This window comes from Pteropus medius, unplaced genomic scaffold (assembly GCF_902729225.1).
Source record: "Pteropus medius unplaced genomic scaffold, Ma_sr-lr_union100, whole genome shotgun sequence".
In the NCBI taxonomy this organism is placed as follows: Eukaryota; Metazoa; Chordata; class Mammalia; order Chiroptera; family Pteropodidae; genus Pteropus; species Pteropus medius.
This window is the reverse complement of record NW_024351729.1, coordinates 3119777-3140139: the sequence shown is the minus strand read 5'-3', so window position 1 is coordinate 3140139 and position 20363 is coordinate 3119777. Positions and strand designations below refer to the sequence as shown.

At 37.3% G+C, this 20363-nt stretch overlaps 1 long non-coding RNA gene across 1 annotated transcript in view; it reads right to left on the bottom strand.

The window, feature by feature from the left end:
- Window positions 1–20363, bottom strand: part of LOC120587483 (uncharacterized) — a 44172-nt gene that overhangs the window by 22900 nt on the left and 909 nt on the right. The window contains exon 2 of the long non-coding RNA XR_005648978.1: window positions 13698–13759. This is a non-coding gene — a long non-coding RNA (uncharacterized LOC120587483). The remainder of the gene's footprint in view (window positions 1–13697; window positions 13760–20363) is intronic.

Below are 20363 nucleotides of genomic sequence, written 5' to 3'. Positions count from 1 at the left end.
AAACTACTTTGGAAGAAATTTTTCAGGCACATTAAAGCTGAAGAAATCAGTTCTGATGTCAGGATTGTGTATGTGGAGAATCTAACCAGGAACACAGCCCAGGCGCACTCAGTGAGCCATTATAGCCTATACTGAAAACCACCTCATCTTTGCTCCCAGCGCTGAGGATTTTAGCTGTCTGTCTCTAATATGGGGGTAAGAAGGGAAAACAAGCGTGGAAGTAAGAGGTGGTAATCACAGGCAAATTTTTTTAGTGGGTTATCAAAACACATTTCACAAGTTTAATATATTTCCTATGCCTGCTAGAACACACAACATACAGGAATCTTCTTTGATTTGCAGTCAATTGTAAACTGTCTATCTCCATGTGATTTTACAACTGTTTTAGCTAATTCAGAGATTTAAAAAGCCAGCCCCAGGAGCCTTCTGTGCATGAATGAAGCATCTGAGAGATTACTGGTTCTGAAACCAGGGGATATTTTGTATTTCCCCAACTCACAACTCACAATTCCTCTATTCCCTAAGATACAGACACACACACACATGCACGCACACATACAATTCATGCTGATCCATGTCCCGCGTGTTAAGTCTTTTTTTAATCCAAGCATAATTATTTAATTTCAAAATCTCCTAAGCAATGACAATTAATTCTCCATGCTTTATCTAATGTCTATTCCTAAACTTCTTATTCTTACCACTAAAAATAGTAAAATAGTAGTTACTATTTTTGGAAATGTAACAGTGACTTTTTTTTTTTATGGTGTCTGGTTAACGAAATCCAGTAAGTTTCAGCTGTACACTTTAACAGTAAGGCATATATATTTACACTGTGTGTTCACCTCCCATAGTTAGATTTCTTTCTGTCACCACATATTTGACCCCCTTACCCCGGCTACCTCCCCCCTCCCCCCCACTCCCTACCCTCTGGTAACCACTTGTCTATAATCCATATCCATGAGTCTCTGTTTGTTTGTTCTGTTCATTTGTTGCTTTTAGGTTTATATCCCACATATAAGTGATATCGTGATTTTCAACTTTTTCTGTGTGGGTTGTTTCACTTAGCATGCTTATCTTTAGGTCTATCCATGTTGTCACAAATGGCTTTGTTTTATTTAGCTGTTTTTGAATTCTGTCTTGTCAAAAGAAAAATAAATGAAAATTGCATGGTTGACTCTGACTACACATTACTTTTGCAAACCTGAATTGAGATTGTAGCATTTCACCACCAGTGGTGATACAGAAGGTGCAAATCCTTCCAGGTGGGGACTCAAGGCCTACGCCAAGAGAGGGAGGGTCCTTGACTCCATGCTGGAAGGAATTCACGCAAAAGCCAGAGTTACAGACAAAAAGAAAGTTTATTAGAGAAGGAATAAAGCTCCACAGGCAGAGTGTGTTCTCCTCTCAGAGAGTGAATGAGACCCCTCAGTATTTAAGGAATTCAATTTTTTATGTTTTCACTTCAAGGTATGAGTATGCAGGGTTAAAGGCATGTTAGTAATCTCAGCCTTTGTTCTGTAGGTTCCACATGGTCTGGCTATAGGGAATGAACGATTAGGTTTATTTTGTGTAGGGTCGAACTTAAAGACTTTGTTTTGCCATTTTCCTTTTGTGGTATGGGTATGCAGTGTCCGTGATATGGGTAAACAGGTGTTATTAATCTCTGCAAGAATCTCCCTTTGTTCTGTAGGTTCCTCTGTGGTCTGGCCATAGGGCTGATCAACATGTCATAGGCTCTGAATACAACTTGATTTAATATTTAGTCAGCCTGTGTAGATCTCATGCCTCTTCTCTAGATCATAGGCACAACCCTGCTTGAGATGAAAGGCGTGTCACACCGGTACTCTGTACAAACATGGAAAGGTATCTCACACGCATATTTAAATAGAAGCCTGTCAAAGCCCATCCTGTTTGAAAAATCAGCCTGTGGCATGACTTTCACTTTGTTGGAAGGCACACTATTTCCTGTACAACACAAACTGCTGCATCCCAAAGGCAAAATGCAGGGAGAGCTGTAGGATGCAAGCAGGTAGAGAAATCCACCTGTATTTTTATATATAAACAAGTTAAATGGAAAATAAGCCCATGAAGGCAGAGACGTTTTTTCTTTGTCTGTTTTGTTAATTGACTTATCTCAAACACCTAGAATGGTAGCACCTCACACATAATTGTAGAATAAGTAATATAATTGAGAATGATTGTTCTAAGTTTAAGTCTAAAAAGACATTGTTCCTGGAACCAATATTCTGCTCATAAATATTAAGAAGTAAAGAGTCTCATGCTGGCAAGTATCAGTATATAGACTAATGTGGTGATGGGCATCATATCTGTATCTATGTACATATTTTTTATTAATTTTATTAAATTTATTGGGGTGATATTATTTAATAATATTTTATAAGTTTCAAGTATACAATTCTATAATACATTATCTGTATATTGCGTGACATATTCACTGCCCAAAGTCAAGTCTCCTTCCATCACCATATATTTGACCCCCTTTACCTTCTTCTCCCCTCTGCCCCATCCACTTTCCCTTTGGTAACCACCATACTGTTGTCTGTGCCTATGAGTTTTTGTTTGTTTGTTTATCTTGTTTGTTCATTTGTTGCTTTCTGTTCCATAAAGACTAGTTCATGATTAGATGTTTTCTTCTCTTGTGTCTATAGGAAATTGCTACCATAGTAAATCTTCTAACTCAAGATATTATAAGGTGTTAAAACAAAGAACAGGGCAAATACATTGAGCCCTGACACCGAGAAGAATCTCCACTAAATAGGGTGGCGCCAAAAAAGAGAGTTGGACAGGAAAGAAGGAACTAGGATATTGAGGACCAAGTGCAAACAGGGATGTGAAACTAAAATGGAAGGATAAGGGTACAGGTGCCAGAAACCAGCAGAGCAGAGGGCCTGCAGGCAGGAGGTTAGGCCAGGCACAGAGCCCAGGGTAAGAGTCCACCAGCCTCTCCATTGCCCACCTTGAAGGATGGAGAAGAGAAGGGGAGAGGCCTTTTGGCAGATGTGCTTGGCTGTCGCTACAGTTCTCCTAATTGTTCTGTTTTACCATATGCTCACGGCCGTTAGACAAATAACAGATCTGATAGATGAACCAGAAGTATCCTCATGAAGATCCTACAAGCAAAAGTTAGTGTAATTTTCTAGTCATACAACATTAGCAACGTTATTTCTGATAGATACATTAATAATTGTAATAATTAAAACCATCAGATAGTCATAATCTCCCTATATATGTGATGTTTTTCCTCTAGAAACTTCCAAAACCTAATTTTATTATTTGTACATATATAAGAATTACAGGTGAAATAACTTACCTATGCTTATTGTAGCCATTAGCAGAGCCAGGAAAATCCATGCTGATGCATGTCCTACACATTTGTACATTCTATTAAGTTGCTACAGTTTGTTTTGATGATTTCACAAAAATTCTATATTTGTGCCACATTTGAAAATGAGAGGAATGAGAAAAATACTTACACAGGGTCATATAGTTTTTCATTCAGACACAGAGGACAAAGATTGAAAGCCCTGAGTCAAATACTGCTTATCCTTCACACCGTATTAATTTTCAGGACTAGCATTTTTGGGTCCAACGCCAACCATTCTTAGCTTGCCCAGCCCTGAGAAAATCATAATATGTATGTGGTGGGTCACTGGGAAAAAAAAGTTTAGGTATGTTGGAATCAACATTATCTGTATTTTAAAAGTGTTAAAACCAGCTCTGAGGCACAAATTTCTGCCAGACTCAAGATAACATGGAAAGATTCTCATGTATATGTGACTGTGAGAGGAATGGAGAAGAGCCAAGTTATCCAGTACGAATTTCCAAGGGGAGGATCGGGGGGCCCTTGGGACTGCCTCCTCAGACCTTTCCCAGGAAAATCTAATGTCCCTGACAAAATCTGCACATGTGGGAACTTGGGAGTCACTCCCAAAAGAGGTTACACAGAAACTTCTTTATTTCCATATTATCATTTCATCCCAAATGGAGATAGAAACTTAGCCTTCCAATTAGAAACAATAAGAATTTGGATTTAATGAATACAGATTTTTATTTCATAGACCTTAACCCCATCAGATGTAAATAAAAATAAAGCTTAACTTCAACCGAATTAGTATCTGCTGTTCTTATGTAATAGCCATAGACTAGATATCAGGGGTGAAGATGATGATTATACCAATATACTCTTTAGGGATGTGAACACTGGGGAGGAAGCAGTATGATAGGCTATCTCTACAAAGCCGTGGAGAAAGTGCAGATCAGGAGTTGGGAGGATTCCTCTGGCCCAGTCTCCCGGCTGCCTAGCTGAGTGATGGAGGGCAAGTCATGTAATAGCTTTTTGTTTATTTCCTCCTCTGTGAAGGGAGGAGCTGAATAATGATGATTATGGTGACAATAATAAAAAAAAAGGCAACAACAATAATAGCTAACAAGGAGAGCTCATTAGTTGAAATTTAATCCTCTCAACACCCCTGTGATTTAAATATAAAAATGATTATATCCATTTCACATTTGAGGAAAGGAAGACTCAGAGAAGTTTAGTAATTTGCTTGGTTGTATGTTAACTGGAAGTGAACTTGCTACAAAATAATGAAGTTTAAGCTTCAGAGGTCCTTATTTGCATTGGCTCCTTCCAAGACATTGTACCTAATATTGTATTTTCTATCTTAAAAAGGGCTTCCAAAATTATATATATAAGTTCCAGGCCCCATAAAAATTGGATGTGCCCCTAATGCAAGCGGGAAGTAGAATTGGAATTCAAATGCAGGCGATTCAAATCTGAAACCTGAGATTTTACTCACTCTGCTTAACTGGCTCCCTCTGTTCCCCAGAACTTCCTTGGCTATCTATTATGGACTGAACTGTGCACCCCCACCCACCCAAATTCGTATGTTAAAGCCCTAACCCCTGGTGCGACTGTTTTTGAAAATAGAGCCTCCAAGAAAGTAATTAAGTTAAATGATAGGTGTGGTGTTTTATAAGAAGAATAGGTGAGAGCACAGCTTGCTCTCTCCCTGAGTGCACATACTGAAGAAGGACCATGTGAAGACTTGACAAGTTTTCTTCCTGTCTACAAGTCAGGAAGAAAGCTCTCACAAGAAACGGTATTTGCTGGTGCCTTGATCATGGGCTTCTAGCTTCCAGATCTGTGAGTAAACAAATATCCGTTGTTTAAGCCACCCAGTCTGTGTTATTTTGTTATGGCAGCCTGAGAGACACATAACACTATCTTATGCCTGCGTCATCCTTGAAGTTTATGTCTTATATAATAGGACTGCTGACATTTCCTTAAGAGGGTCATTCTACACATGATTATCTTAGATGTGGCCAGGACAACATCTCTCTGAACCTTATTGTAACTTATTTCTCCTGGAAATAAAAATGTCTTCTTCCTCTCTGATTTTGGGGAAACAGCGTACTACTAAATCTTGAATGATAGATAGAAAAACTCTAAGTTCTAATCTCAATTATTCCTGATTTGCTAATGATACGCTGGACTTCCATATATAAGCCATCCTAGCTTCTTTAAGTTTAACCATTTCATCTGCATAACATTATAGGCAAAATAATCCCTAAAACTTATACTATAAAATTTTGTTAATATAATGCAATAAATACCACTTGATTTCCCTTTACTTGGGTAATGGTCACAAGCCCCTCAGTGAAGAAAGTGACTTAAATAGACAATCAAATCACATGATGTTTTGAATGCAATAAAAGAGACTAATCATACATCATAATACATAGGCGATATTTTATTTTCACTTCTTACTGACTCTTGGTTTTTACTTCTTTCCTCAGCATTCATTCATTCACTCATTCACAAGTATGTATTAAATACCTACTAAGTGTCAGATGCTCTTCTACGCCTTGGGGCTACAACAGTGTGGTAGACAGAAGTATAACTGGCCTCCAGGATTCCCGCCCCTGATGTACCCACACTATATACTCCCCAACCTTTGAGAATGGGCAGCATCTGTGAATACAATGAGTTACCAATCTTCTAATTAAGTTACACTGTCTGGCAAAGGTGACAAATTTTTCAGATATAATTAAGATCCCTAGATCAGACTCTGAGTTCATCAAAAGGAGATTATTCCAGGTGGGCCTGACCTAATCAGGTGAGTTCTTAAAAGAAGATCTAAGGGTCACAGACTCTCTTGCTGATCTTGGAGAAATGAATTGCCATGTTGTGAAAAAGCCTCATGGTTAGAACCTTGGGAAGCTGCTAGAAGTTGAGAATGTTCCACCAGCTGACAGCCAGGAAGGAAAAGGGGATCTAGGTCCTACAACCACAAGAAATTAAATTCTATCAGCAACTAAATGAGCTCAGAAGAAGACTCCAAGTAAGATGAAATTGCAGCCTGGCCAACACCTTAATTTCTGCTTGCCGAAACCCCAAGCAGAGAATCCAGCTAATCAATGCACAGACTCTGAACCCACAGAAACTGAAATAATAAATGTGTGTTGTTTTAAGCTATTTAATTTAGGTAGAAACATAATGTAGACAGTGAATATTATAATAAGATTCCTACTCTCATGGAACTTTAGATCTAGGGGGGAGATAGGCAATAAGCAGGTCACAGACAAACAGTGTTATTGTAACTAGTGACACGCACAATGAAAAAAAAAGGCAGGGGGGTAATAGGGGAGAGAGGCTAAGAATGGGACCCACATTAAGTAGAATGACCAGAGAAGACTACTCTGAATGATGAGGAAAAAGAGAAGCCAGTCATGTGAGAATGAATGGGAAGAACATTACAGGCAAACAGTAAGGGAGTAGGCCCTCAGCTACACTGGCCACATCTTTACAGAATTAACTCTGAGAACCACGTGGAGACACCTCTACGTAAGCTCATTTATTCAACGAATGTTTAATTTAATATAAATGTATAACTGCCTAAAAAATATGCTTCGGTAGAGTGGGTACTATTAGACATTAATCAGTTTAAGTGCCATTATCAAAAGTTCTAATTATAGTAGCCTTTTAAATTTGACTTTTCTTCAACCTTTGCCAGGCAAAATTTGCCTTATAGGACACAGTACTTAGCACGTAATGGAAATTCAAAAGGACAGTTATTGAATTGGAGTGAATTCTTCAACTTTATTTAAAGTTCCATGCTTATTTGATTCTTCTGGGTTAGAATGTTTTTCCCTTTTAGGAAAATATAAAGTAAAAGAACTATTAAGTTTTATTTTATCCAAGACATCTGATGTGTAAGACCTCAATTAATATATTAGTAAGACTATATTTATTGAATAAATACAAAGTACGGATGCACTGGTAATTTTGGCTAGCCGACTAATATTTCTGTATGTTCTATACAATAGGCACTATGTGGTATCATTAAATCTGTGAAACATTAAACAACATTACAGTAAGTATTATCAGTAAATTTTTTAATGAAGAAATCGAGGTTTAGAAAGATTAAATAATTTTTTCCCCATATTATACAACTAGTAAGTAAAAAACTGGGTCTTGAATCTAGATGACTGACTCAAACTCAACCTGTAAACCACTAGCTGTATGATAATTGCAATATGACTAAAATGTGTAAGTGCTTACCACAAATAAGCACATTACATATGGAAACTCACTTAATTCTCATAGCAGCCCTACAAAGTAGGTACTCTTAGTGTTTCTCATTTTATAGCTGAATCTTAGAGAGGTTAAGAAACTCGTCCAAAGGCACTTAACCTCTCTGGGGCTCAGTCTCCTCATCCTAAGATGGGACATCAATAGTACCTACCTATGCTGTAAACAGCAGAGTATGGGCTTGATTCCAGATAATCCGGCACCACAGCCACACTCTGAACCATCACATAACACTGCTGCACTGGCACCAACCCTATGACCCAAAATAAAAAAATAATAACTACACAACCAACCTGAGATATTTTCTGTTCTCCATTACTTGGGCGACAGGTTTACACAGCCAAATTGATTATATCTGAATGTTTTAACTTATTCTTAGTCATTTATTTCTTCAGTTAGCATGAGTTGCCTCTTCTCCTTTCCTCTAGGTTCTCTTATCTTACAATGCTTGGTCAGTGTTCAAGGTTTAGAGTAAAGGTGTGTTCTCCTGTCCCTCCCCAAATCTTGAAATTGAGTAGTAACTAAAATGGCATGCTTTACAATTGAGGCGAACAGAAGCAATTAAAACAGATGGGAATTGCTGGTCTACAGAATAACCTCTTGTAAGATGTGTTTTGTAATGTGGGGCTAATAAGACCAGGGAGACTTCTTCTGCTGTAAAAAAGAAGACTAATGTGACTTCTAAATCCAAAGGAACTAGAGAATATTCCTCAATCTTAGCAAGCGGCACGAGAATTTCCCCAGGACACAGATATGACTAGCATAAAAAAGTTCTTATTTAATCAATTGTATTGTAATCTTTCCAGGGCAACAAATGTGCAACAAGAAGGATATAATCTGAGTGGAACCTAGAAAAAAGTTCCAAAAAGGAAACACCTGTCAGTGTTTATTCAGCTACGTCCTGGGACAAGAGGACTCTGAGTCTAGAGCAGTGTTTTTCAGATTGTGAGTTGTGACTCATTAGTGGGTCATGAGATCAAACTGCTGGATAGCAACTGACATTTTTAACAAGTAAAATAGAATAGAACAGAAGGTATCCCATGAAGTAAAGTTAAGTAGTGTTTTGTGAAACTTTTATTTCTATTGTAAATATTTATATATACATATTTATGTATGTGTGAGTTGCATATACTATTTGATGGGATAATGTGTTTCTTCTCTCCATGGATCTTGGTCAAAAATTTAAAAGCCATTGGTACAGAGATCTTATTTTAGTTTCCTAAACCATGATTCTCAGACTTTGGGATTTCATGGAACCATAAATCACCCTCAAAAAAGGAAAAATGAGGATCTGCCTGTCACAGGGTTGTCAATATTTTCTTTCTGCCAGTTTAAAAAAATTACAAATTCTTCAAAATCAAGAAGATTTTGACATCAAAAATGATGACATAATCACAGAATAAAGCACATTCTTTAAAGTTACATATATTTGGTTTTACAGTAATTTCATTTGTACCTCCCTTATTATATATATATATATATATATATATATATTTTTTTTTTTTGTTACAGATTTGTGAAAATATCTTTATTGCCAGGCATTGGCGAACAGACAGAAGTATGCCCAAAATATTAAAGGGCAGTATATATGGCAATGCTCACTTCAATAAAATATTTTCTAGAAAATAGATACTTATTTTCTTTTGCTTTATTTCAGCACTTACTGACGACCTTCAAACATGTAATTTTGTACCAAAGGAGGTACAACTTCCATGACAGTGAGCCAGGGTAGAGGAAATGACCACTGTGGTTTGTTATGCCAAGTCATCCTCTCCTTGTTAATTACTACACATGCTTTATAAATCACTCTCTTATGTGTTTAATAGCATGAGTCAGTTTCTCCAAAACCTTATCGTCTAAGAATGAGTGGATAAGATTAAACTTCTGGACCTACGAACTGGAGAATTTGATATTTTAGACCACATGACTCTGGTGGACAGAGTGGAAGGTCAGCTCATGACAATTCCTGCCATTTTAATACCACGGTGATAAGCTCTTAAAGCTGGCCCAGAGAGTTTACACGATATTTCCCGTGTTTTCATAAGCTCTTCAGGAAAACCACCCAGTACTTCCTTGCTCCTGGCTGCTCCTGCATCCAGACTGATTCTCTTTAGAGGATGTGCTTTTTAAACTCTGTCTTTTCAGCTTCTCCTCAGCTCTTGCCTGGCTGTGACTTCCTTCTTTCCTGACCGATAGCCAAGCTTGAGCAGATTCTGTGAAGAACTCTCCTTTTCTTTGTTTTACTTCCATCTTCCCAATGATTGTCAATGTTTCTGTGCCCAAGAAGAGCTTCCAGAAGCCCATCAGTCACGCCCTTCGCGTGGCATATGACAGCCTGAAGCAGCCAGCTGGCCTCCCTTTTTGATAACTTTTTTAATGACAGCTTTTTAGAGATAAAAAAGCTTTTTTAGTTTCAGATCTGATTGTAATAAAACTGCACGGTTTCTAGTAAATAAGAACCAAATTGAGACGGCCTCTGCCCAGATCTTACTAATTTGTAGTTTTGGAAACTGGAAGTATATTGGACTCAAGTTTACCTCTAAGCTGTTTAAATAAAAAAGAAGGTCACTAAACATATGAGCAGCATGAATAAAATTTAAAGAGCTTGACTTTAAATACATTTTATTTTAAATACATTAACACATAAATCATATGCATTCAAAAGAGTCCTAATGTATCAGAACTTATCTATCCATTACAAGAAGATTCCAACAGCACTTAAACTTAGAAATGCTTTTGTAGCAATCAGTTCAACTTACCACACATACTTGAAAATAATATAATTGCATTAAAAAAAGATCCTATAATTTAGATAATATTTTTCTCTAATTTAGATTGGGTTTCTTTCCATTTAAACTAAATTAGTTTAATTTTATGTCAGAGATATTTACACCAGTTTCATCTGCTGGCTTCATTACCCTTTCTCTGCCCTGATTCTTTTAAAGGTCAATCCCCGAACTGGAAAAACTCCATCTTCCTACATTTTCATTTCTCTTACACCCTGTAGGGTGCCATTAGAAGTGAGAGGTGGACATGCCTAATCACTATAGTAGATCATGGTTCTCGGTAGCTGCTGCAGTGAACTGTATACACTAGTTACAATGTCTAAAATGCAGACCAACCACACCTTTCCTTAAAAGGCTCTTCAGATATAGGTGAACATCAGCTTTCACAATACTTGAAAACTCAAACACACATCAAGCCTCCTTTGTGCTCCTAGAATTTTGTGCCTTTTTTTTCTATTACAATACTTAACCTGCCTTTATTCCCATTGGGTATGTATTTCATTGAAAGCTTCTCCACATCTTTAACTTTGTATTTTCCTCAACTCCACCCTAATGTCCTGTCGAAGGGTCTTGAATGTAGGAAACCATTAATAAATGTTTACTGAATTGAATTAGATCATCTAGTCAAACCCTTCATATTACATAAAAGGACACTCATTTTCTCAAGGTTGAGTACTCAGTGTCATCCAGATAGTGTCAGAGCTGAAACTCAAGTTCAGGTCTTTTGACTTCATAATCCACTCAAATGCCATACTTTGTCAGACTACCTTGGCTGTGAGCAGAGGTGAAATCTAGTATCCGAAAGATGCTGTGTTGTTTGTTTCAGGTTTTTATTTATATATTGTTTTCATGGGTATTTTTTGTGTCTGTTTTGTTTTAAGTTTGTTTGTTTTTTTTTTTAAATGAAAGGAATGGTTGTGGATGAGAGGGGACCTATAGCCTCTTGGACTATGAGAGAGAGCCATAAACCCTCTTCTCTATCTGTTCAAGATGATTGTGTGCCGGGCTTGAGGTATAAGCTGGGCAAGGAGGGCAGCTGGAAGTTCTGGGAGAGGTCATAGGTTAGGACCTGTGACTTATCCACCCGACCTAGAAAGACTCTTGGACCCAACTGAAGCTCATCCTAAGGGCTGGCGGGCATGGGGAGACCTGGACTCCTGGTCACAATGTGGCACCCCAGGCCCAGCCCAGGTCTGTTCTTACCCCAGGAGGAGAAAGAGGTGACGGCGTCCATCCATTGGAGGGTAAATTGCTGTGGGGCAGAGTGGCTGATCCCTCATTCCTGGACATCTCAGATCCACAAGTTTGTCAGTATTGTTTTTAAAATTGAGAATCTGAAACAGTGCTAGCAAACTACACTGCAAAAATGTCTTAATGAGTTCATTAAATTATAAAATGTTATCACAAGTAAAGGCCTTAGAAATCAAGTGGACAAGTTTTACAAACGAAGAAAGAAAAGCCTGAAGACACAAAGTTCCTTGCATTATAATACATTCCATAATGTTTGCCATTAATCAGGCCGGATATTATGACTGTGTCTAAGCAACAGCCTAAAATCGTTTTAGAAAGAGATACTCAAAATACGTTTTAATAAAGCAGTCATACACATGAGGACGACCAGCTAAACCCCTACTCCCTCAGCACTTGTCGCCTATGCTTGTTACCTGGATTTCTGGCTCACTCAGTAGTTATTTATTTTTCCAATTGGAACAGAGCCATAGCTTCAACTAAGACAACAGTTCTTTGAGGCCAACAAATGTGAGCCCAGAGAGAGAGGAATTTGGAATCACACATTTTTAGCATTCACAGATAATTCAAGATACTTCGAGTGCTTTCCAAGTGTAACCTACCAGGCAAGTGCTTCTTGCTACCACCATTATTCACCAACAAAAAATATTTTATTACTAAAATGTGTTGCATTGCCATAATATTTTTGATAATAAACATTTATATGTATGGGTTCTATATAGATATTGCCTCATTTTAACCAGGGACCCTAAATTTTAACATGAATATGTAGAAATTACAGAAAAATGATTAGTAGGTAATTTATAGAAATCCATTATGTGGATGTTTATTAACTCAAAAAACAGAACAGAATGAGAGGAAATGGTTTTATATTGCTACAATAAGGATTTAAATTATCTATGAAGAACTTCCTGACAAATAATAGACGTGGTTACCAAAATGGTTTTGGAATTTCCTTCTTTAAAACTTTCAAATTAATATAACTTCCTTTTAAGACAGGGTGAGAAGTTTTTGTTGTTGTCTTTGTGTGTGTGTGTGTGTGTGTGTGTGTGTGTGTTTAATAACTGATAAAATTCTTAGTGTTCATTCATCACAATACCTCAAGGAACAAAGTAGACCTCAAAAATAGCTATTTAAAAATAAGACATTAAACTCTGAAACAGGTGACTATTAAACTCCATAATTTTCTTCTTAAGGGAGATTTAAGTTCAATAAACAGCGTCATGATACAGGGGGAGGGGGAGGGAAAACAGAGGTGGCAGCTGGGGAAGGAAGCTCTGTCGAGGAGGGAAGAGAGGAGGAAGGAAGAGAGCGCCACGTTAATCTGCTCGTCTCACAGCTCTTTCAGGGCCCTGGGCCTCTCCAAGCATCAATCCGGAAAAAAAAAAAAACAGCAGAATTCCCTCCCACTTCCTTCAACTATTGTTTTTCAAAGTCTTACAGTATCTTGAGACAATGTCAATGAAAAGCACTGAATTATAAAAAAGGCGTTACTATTAAGTTACTCTTCTAATTTAAATCTCTTTGCCTCAATTCCTGTTTGCTTTAGGGTTCTGTAATGAGAAAAGCAAACGCTAAGGTTACTGCGAGGTTAAGGGGTTTCCTGAGACTGAAAAGGGACAACTTCAACGCCTCATTAGGTATTGCCTTGCATTGTCTTCTAATTGCTTCTTGTGCGCAAATCTCACTTTTCCCAAAAGACTTTGAACTTCTCCAGGACAAAGACCTTGATACAAGCTTTTTTGTATTGTCTAAGTCTATACTGAGCATGTAGCAACTCACTGAAACTAGTTAATTAATTTATTAGGGGGAAAGTTGAGGCACCCCCACACATTTCTTCTGAGTACACCACAAAGTACTCTGTAATGAGCAAGTCAGAAAGGGAAAGCCAGTCTTAATTTTGAATATGGCATATGCAATGCAAGACATGAACATATTTTTGAAAAAAAAAATTAAATTACGTCTTTGAAGCTAAGAAGCTAAATTAGACAGTAGCATTAAGAATTTTTATTTAATTAATTTGTGTATTTAACACATATGCTACTTACCATGTTACATGCACTGGTCCAAGCTTTTCACAAACATTAACTCATTTAAACTTCATGACGACCTATAATAATAAGGATTATTATTATCCTCATTTTATAATAAGAAAGGAAAAGCAATTTGACCAAAGTCATAAAACCTGAAATTTGAACCTGAGAAGTCTAGCTTGAGAATCTATCCTCTTAGCTATTATTCTCTGTGCAAGCTAAATCACCCGGGCAGGGGTAATGAGAGAGAAACAGAGAAAGAGAGAGAGAGGGAGAGAGAGAGAAGTGGGGGGGTGGGGAGAGAGAGAGATTTGAGTGAGCAAGAGGGAAAGAGAAGGAAGAGTTGCCATCTTCAATCTTTAATTCAGTGGTTTCTGTTTCTGCATCTAAGCCAGGTTTGCCCTCTCCTAGGAAATACATGGGGAAAAAAGGAATAGAAATCAGTGGAGCACATTCCTAATCCTTCGAAGGGTAGCATTCAGAAGTGGCCCATATCACTTCTGCTTACATCCTTTGAACAGAACTTGTTGACACATCCACACCTAGCTTAAAGAGAACCTGGAAGAGTAATCTTTACTTTAGCTAGGTGTACATGTGCCCATCTAAAATTCTATCACGGTGTTAAAAACACTGTAGTACTGCAGAAAAAGGCTCTCTCCTCTCACCTGGATTCCTGCAACATATCACTGCTTAAATAGCCCTATTTCAGAAAGGACTTCCTTGACCATCCTAAAATTTTACCTTCATCACCCTCTGGCTCCTTATTCTGCTTTATTTATCTTCATAGCACTGTCTGATCACATAGTACTTCTTATCGCTGTCTGAAATCCCATTGTATTTTTAATTATCATCTATCTTCACCCCCACCTCTCAGAGCATAAGCTCCATATGAACCAGGACTTTGTTTCTTGTTCATTCTTATTATTCCCATTGTCTAATTGTTGCTCGGTAATATTTGTTGAATGAATGAAGAAATAATAAATGAACAATGTTTTCTTACTCATCTCTCTGCCTCTGATTTTGACAATAAAACAAGATGAAAAAGAGTTTAGTTATCTTAACTGGCACCAGAATTCTTTTTAGGAAGGTAGGAAACTGTCTTTTATGATAATAATAATAACATATCTCCTTGGGGTAAAGGATAAAACCATGATCCTGTATTTGAGGAAAAATTTTCCTTCATAAAATGGACTGTAGAGGTAAGGAGAAAACAGAATACATGAAACTGGGAGGACAGAAACCAGTAAGATGAGAGCCATCTTCATGACTGTGGCCCTAAAGTTTCATTAACATTCACTATGGTAGCAAAAGCTTTATGTGAGTAGATTCTGTGATGCTTAAAGCAGGGGTCGGAGTTCACAACTGGGAAGGTACGGAGCAGAATGAAAATGGCACATGGGGAAATTGAAATCTAAGAGGCAGAGGAGATCTCGAGAATGCAAGCTCCTCTAGAATTTCCAAAAATTGTGGCATTGCTTAAGTGACAGCACATGAGAAGTGGAGTGGAATCTACCTTTTATGTCAACACTACACATCATTTATGCTTCATCACTTTACATAGGATTTCCTTATATACTGCTGTATTTCACACTGACATCATGGATAGGTTATATGGGGACTTTGGTTGGGAGAGATTAAGGTCATATAATCATGTACTTTTCATTATTAATATTTCTTTTTTAAGTTTTTAAATTCTTCAATTACAGTTGACATTCAATATTATATTAATTTCAGGTATATAGCATAGTGGTTAGACATTTACATAATTTACAAAGTGATCCTCCAATCACTTGCACTCGCCTCCAAGTCTTGCACTCGCCTGACACCATGTATAGTTATTACAATGTTATTGACTACAAACTGCACTTTACATCCCATGACTATTTTGTAACTACCAATTTTTGCTTCTTAATCTCTTCACCTTTTTCACCCAGTCCCCCAACGCTTTTTCCATCTGCAATCATCAGTTTGTTTTCTGTATGACTTTGTTTCTGTTTTGTTTGTTCATTTATTTTGTTTTTTAGATTTCACATATAAGTTAAATCATATAGTATTTGCCTTTCTGTCTTATTTCACCTAGCATAAGATTCTCTAGGTCCACCCATGTCATCACAAATAGTAAGATTTCATTCTTTGTATGGCCGAGTAATATTTCATTGTATATATGTACCACATCTTGTTTATCCATTCATCTTTCGATTGGAGCATTTAATCCATTTATATTTAAAGTAACTATTAAGAGGTGTGTAGTTATTGCCATTTTATTAATTGCTTTCTGATTTTTGTTGTTATTCTCTGCCCCTTTTTTATTCTCTTGCTCTCTTCTCTTGTATATTGATGATTTTCTGTAGTGTATGTTTGGATTCCTTTCTCTTTATTTCCCGTATATCTCTTGTAGATTTTTGATTTGTGGTTACCATGCGCTTCATAGACCAAGCTATGTTTATAGCAGTTTCCTTTAAGTTGATGGCTGCTTAAGTTAAAACACTTTAGTGATTCTAAAATCGCTACCATTTTTACTCACCCCTCCACATTTATATTTTCATCATTATTTTTTACTTCTTTTGTGTGTATGTTTGTGTGTATCCCTTAATTTACTGTTGCAATTACACATGATCCTCCTACTTTTGCCTTTTAACCATTATATTAGCTTTAGTGTTGGTCGATCCACTGCTTTTAATATGTGTTTGCCTTAGTCAGTGAGATATTTTTTTCTTTGTGATATTTTCTTACTCATCTTTTTAATTTCTTTCCTTCTTCTTAAAGAAGTCCCTTTCACATTTCTTGTAATACTGTTTTGGTGATGATGAATTCCCTCAGATTTTTCTTGTCTGTGGAACACTCAACTCTCCACGTTTGCCTCTTGTGTCCCTGCCTATTAATTTTCTGTTGCTTTCAGAAGCTTCCACTTTCCTCTGGTCATTTCTGAAAAAAGACTTCCAAGTATTTTTGTTTTTTGTTTTTTACGATTTTTTTTTCCTTGGACTTGTTTCTTTCAAACTGCGTGATCTTGGTCTAGTCACTTAATTTCTTCTGCTTCAGTTTCTTCACAGTTCTGGAGGCTGGAAGTCCAAGATCAGGGTGCCAGCACGGTCAGATGAGGGCCCTCTTCAGAGTCACAATTTTTCATTGTATCCTTATATGGTGGAAGGGCTCATCATTAATATTTCTAGTGAAAGTGAACATATAATTCCTCCGCACTTCCACAGCAAAGGATAAGGCAAGACCTCCAGGCCTTCGACAGACTGCATCCTCACCTTCACTTGTATCTACTGAAGGATGTACTATAGAGTTAAGCCAGATGTGGTTGGATGTTCCTTCAACTCCACCTTCCTTTTTTGCCAAATTCTTTTTATCTTAGTTTATGATTATCCTTCCACCTTTGGTATCAAGCTCAGAGCTAAGACTTTCTTAAGGTAAGAACAATTACACAAAAATATTTATTTATTTATTTATTGTGAAATTATTTTAGGAGTTAAGTTTTAGAGCAGTAGTACATACAAAAAGTATTGGATGCAGAAGTCTGAGAACAAACTAGACTTCTTAAAGAGCTGCATTTTCATTGCAAACTACATGTTCACAGTTATCTATTACTGTGTAACAAACCAGCCCAAAGCTTAGTGACATGAAACAAAAATCATTTTATTATGCATGAATTTTGTGGACTAGAAATTTAGGCAGGACACAGCAAGAATGGCACATCTCTGCTTTTCAGTGACTAGAGAGTCATATGTGCAGGGCAGGGGAAAGGAGGTATTCAAATGGCTGAAGATAGTTGACACATCTGAAAATAGCTGGGTATTTTTCTCTCCTCATAGCCTTTCCATGTGGCTATCTTAGGCTTCCTCACAGCATGGCAGTCTCAACAAAGTTATATTTTTAATACAGAGCTGGCTTCCCCTAGAGTTAGTGTCCCAAGACACTGAAGAACAAATCACAAACCTTCCTATATCCTAGCTTCAGAAGTCCCAGCATGTTATTTCTGACACACTCTATTTGGCCAAGCAAGTCGCTAAGGCTATTTCAGATATAAGGAAATGAGAATTAGATCCTACCTCTCAGTGGGAAGCGTAGCAAGACCTAGAATGTCAGGGTTCCCAAAGGGGTTTAAATGGAAAAGGCCAACCAAAGAAGACATTGAGCTGCCTCAGGTCTAGAAATTATGCTGAAGGGTGACCAAGCCTTGGGGCTTACTAATGATCCAAAATGGGAAACCTCACAGAGATTATGACTGATGCTCTAGCCTATAATAAAGCAAGCATTTTCCTGGAGTGATCTCTCTCCTTATATGACTTAGAGACCTGAGGTAACAGTAGGCAGCTGGCGATCAGTTGGAGGATTCAGACCTTTAACCATACCGTTGTGACTAAAGCCCTCATGTAACTGACTCCAGCACCACACCTGTACATCTGTACCCAATATTTGTCAACCTGCCTCCTTATCCCAGTAAAGCGGGAGTTTTTGAAGAGTAGCAGATATATGTCACTCATCTTTGCATTCTCAGTGTCTAGTACTTATTTCCCATTCAACGAACATTACCAACAGAACAATCCCTTGCTACATTTTATTGTTGCCATAATCCTTCTTAAACACAACACTTTTACATGTTCAAAAACCTCTAGGAGCCTCCTATCTGCCATTGTATCAAGTCGAAATCCACTACCTTATTTCTAAGGAACATGTTGTATGTAATAAGTAGATTTAATTTCTCAAAAATTGTCTTTTAAGAGTTGATTGCTGACTTTCACTCATTTCTCTGACATAACTCAAATTTAATTCAGGGCAACTAAATGGTGAGTGTGGTCGCTCAGGTTTACCTCAAACTCTAACTGAACAACAATGCTTTCTTTTATTGCCTTTGCTTTCCCCATGTATAAACTCTTGATGCCCTTAGAGTTTGTGACCCAGTTTATTACTTAGTTACATGCTGTCTTGTACAGGACAGGTTTCCATTACATAGCTCCTGATCATTCCCATAATTGTAAGGTTGTGCAACAGAGCAAATTACGGCACAGCATCAAACTATTCACTAATGAATTGATCACTTCTAAATATAATTTCCAAAAGACGTACTTGAAGTTCATAAAATGATTACTTCTGACAAGAGGTGAAAGGGAATGGAATGAAAATAGTGCTTGAAAGGGCTTTCAGCTTCATTTGTAATAGCTTTTGAAAGAACGTATTTAGGTTGAGGTAGATTGTTTCCAAAGATTGCTTCAATGATCTCTCCACGTTGTTTCCCCTTTACCTTGGGACTTCACTACTCCTACCATAAAAAGGAGTCTCCTGTCCCCTTGAATCCGAGCTTGGCCTGTAATCTGCTTGGACCGATAGGATGTAGTAGAAGTGACAAGGGGAGAGTTCCAGAGCCTAGTCTTAAGAGACCTGGCAGCTTCTGTTTCCACTTCCTGGTAATCCTGAGGCATCATATAAAGAAGTCTGGTTTCTCTACTAGAGAGATCAGAGGAAGAGTCCCTGGAGGCTAAAATACTGAGGAGAGAGAAATCCCACATTCTACTCATCCCAGCTAAGGAGCCAGACATGTGCTGGAGACCACCTCAGATTCCATTACAGCTGAATGAACATGGCAGAGATGACCCATTCCAGCTGAGCCCTGCCGAGCCATTCACACAATCATGACTAAATAGAACTCATGACTGTTGTGTTTTTCAGTCTCCGAATTTGAGACTGGTTTGTTACACAGCAATAGAGAACTGTTAGGATATGTTACTTATGTTACTCAAAATTAATTTTAAAAAACAAATAAGCTCATTTGCAAACCTTTCTTCCTGTTTAACAACTAGCTTCTCTCCTTTCCCACCTCAACCTCATGTCTTTAATGTCACTATTCATCCAACAGAGTCTACAATATCCAACAATGTGATGCAAAATCAGTAGAAATCAATGCAAAATCAGGGCAACGTGATTATAACGTGAAATTGCAAGTCTTTCAAAATATGTAAGAAATCATGAAGTTGATGAAAGTAATGTTAGAGAAGCCATTGAATCATGGGCAACTTCTCTGACGAATGAGAATCTGCAGCTGGAATAGTTAACATTTAAAGAAGAAAAAATCCACACAGATGATGGCACAATAAGTGCTTCAAAAGAGAATGATTTGAATGTCAAAATTTAAGAAAGGCTCTTGGGAAACTGATGAAGCCTTCAAATATTTTTACAATAATGACTCTTTATGATTTGCCCACAGAAGTTAAATGTAAAGGGATATATCCTGATACCATATAATTTTGTTAGAAAATTATGCTTCTCAAAACCAGCACTTGATTCGTCTTTTGTTCTAATATTTAAAACATCATCGACCAATTAAATTTTGTTAAATTAAGATAAATTAATTTTAATAATTTTCTTACATTTTTAAAAAATAAAGTTCCAACCAAATCTTTTAATATTTTGTCCTTATTTTTTAAAAATAAATACTTTAAGTAGGTTTTGGGGTTACCAATTATCTGAGGAAATCGAGGGTCTCTGTAAATATCTTTAATTCGTCTCTCTAGCAGGTATACTCATTGAGGGCAAGGTCTTAGATCATGCTGTATTAGTATCTTCTGAATAGTTCATCAATCATAGAATTGAGCAGATAGTGGAAATTCACAAATTCAATAAATGTAACAACAAATGACCTGCTGATTGATCGGCTTACATGCAGATTTTGCCACTGTA